Here is a 2,094-nt window from a genome sequence, read left to right on the forward strand (position 1 = left end):
TGGACTTGCAAACTTTATATACCCCAATATAGGGGAATGCCAGGGCCAAAAGAATGGGAATGGGTGGGTAGGGAAGTGGGGGGCGCTATGGGGGACTTCTGGGATAGCATTGGAAATGTAATTGAGGAAAATATGTAATAAAAATATTAAAAAAAAAGAAAATTAAACAGAGACACAGTGAAACTAACAGAAGTTATGAACCAAATGGATTTAACAGATATCTATAGAACATTCTATCCTAAAACAAAAGAATATACCTTTTTCTCAGCACCTCACAGTACCTTCGCCAAAACTGAACATATAATTGGTCAAAAAACAGGCCTCAACAGCTACAAGAAGACTGAAATAATCCCATGCATCTTTTCAGATCATTATGGACTAAAGCTGATCTTCAATAACAACATAAACAATAGAAAGCCCACATACACATGAAAGCTGAACAACACTCTACTCAATGACAACTTGGTCAAGGAGGAAATTAAAGACTTTTTAAACTTTAATGAAATGAAGCCACAACATACACAAACTTACCGAATACAATGAGAGCAGTGCTAAGAGGAAAGCTCATAGCTCTGAGTTCCTCCAAAAAGAAACTAGAGAGAGTATACACTAGCAGCTTGACAGCACATCTGAAAACTCTAGAAGAAAAAGAAGCAATACATCCAAGAGGAGTAGACGGCAGGAAATAATCAAACTCAGGGCTAAAATCAACCAAATAGGAAAAAAAAAAGAACTATACAAAGAATCAACCAAACCAGGAGCTTGTTCTTTGAGAAAATCAACAAGATAGATAAACCCTTAGCCAGGCTAACCAGAGGGCACAGAGACAGTGTCCAAATTAACAAAATCAGAAATGAAAAGGGAGACATAAAACAGAAACAGGAAATCCAAAAAAATCATCAAATCCTACTACAAAAGCCTATACTCAACAAAATTGGAAAACCTGGATGAAATGCTCACTTATCTATACAGATAACAGGTACCAAAGTTAAATAAAGATCAGGTTAATGATCTAAACAGTCCCATATCCCCTAAAGAAATAACAGCAGTCATTAAAAGTCTCCCAACCAAAAAAAAAAAAAGCCCAGGACCACATGGTTTTTGTGCAGAGTTCTATCAGACCTTCAAAGAAGACCTGATAACAATACTCCTCAAACTACTCCACAAAATAGAAACAGAAGTAACACTACCCAATTCATTCCATGAAGCCACAATTACTCTGATACCTAAACCACACAAAGATCCAACAAAGAAAGAGAACTTCAGACCAATTTCTCTTATAAATATCGAAGCAAAAATACTCAAAATTCTTGCAAACCGAATTCAAGAACACATCAAAACGATCATCCATCATGATCAGGTTGGCTTCATCCCTGGGCTGCAGGGATGGTACAATATATAGAAATCCATCAATGTAATCCACTATATAAACAAACTCAAAGGAAACAAAAACCACATGATCATCTCATTAGATGCTGAGAAAGCATTTGACAACATTCAACACCCCTTCATGATAAAAGTCTTGGAAAGATCAGGAATTCAAGGCCCATACCTAAACACAGTAAAAGCAATATACAGCAAACGAATAGCCAACATCAAACTAAATGGAGAGAAACTTGAAGCAATCCCACTAAAATCAGGGACTAGACAAGACTTCCTCCTCAACCCGTGGGAATCAGAGGTTCAGACAGATGGGCATAGAGTCAGCAGGAATTGACAGATAGACCCAACACAAGGGAGTGTGGATCTGAACGTAATTTGTCAAATCGAGCATCAAACTTTTTATACAGAAGAAAATAGGGAAGTCTGCCGCAGACCCTCTGGGCCCCTTTGTCTGCGTGGAACGGGTCTCTCGTCTCGGGTGGGCAAAGTGTAGGATGAGTGACAGACAGATGCACACAGGAGAGGTTGTGTGTAGAATCTGAATGTATCTTTACAACTCGAGCATCAGACTTTTTATATAGAAGACAATAAGGATGACATAATAATAATAATAATAATAATAATAATAATAATAATAATAATAATGGTGACATACCCGCAAGGTATAAAATGAGGTAACCGGATGCTTAATGACTCTTACACAGAACAGAG

Source organism: Mus caroli, chromosome 14 (assembly GCF_900094665.2).
Source record: "Mus caroli chromosome 14, CAROLI_EIJ_v1.1, whole genome shotgun sequence".
NCBI classification, from domain to species: Eukaryota; Metazoa; Chordata; class Mammalia; order Rodentia; family Muridae; genus Mus; species Mus caroli.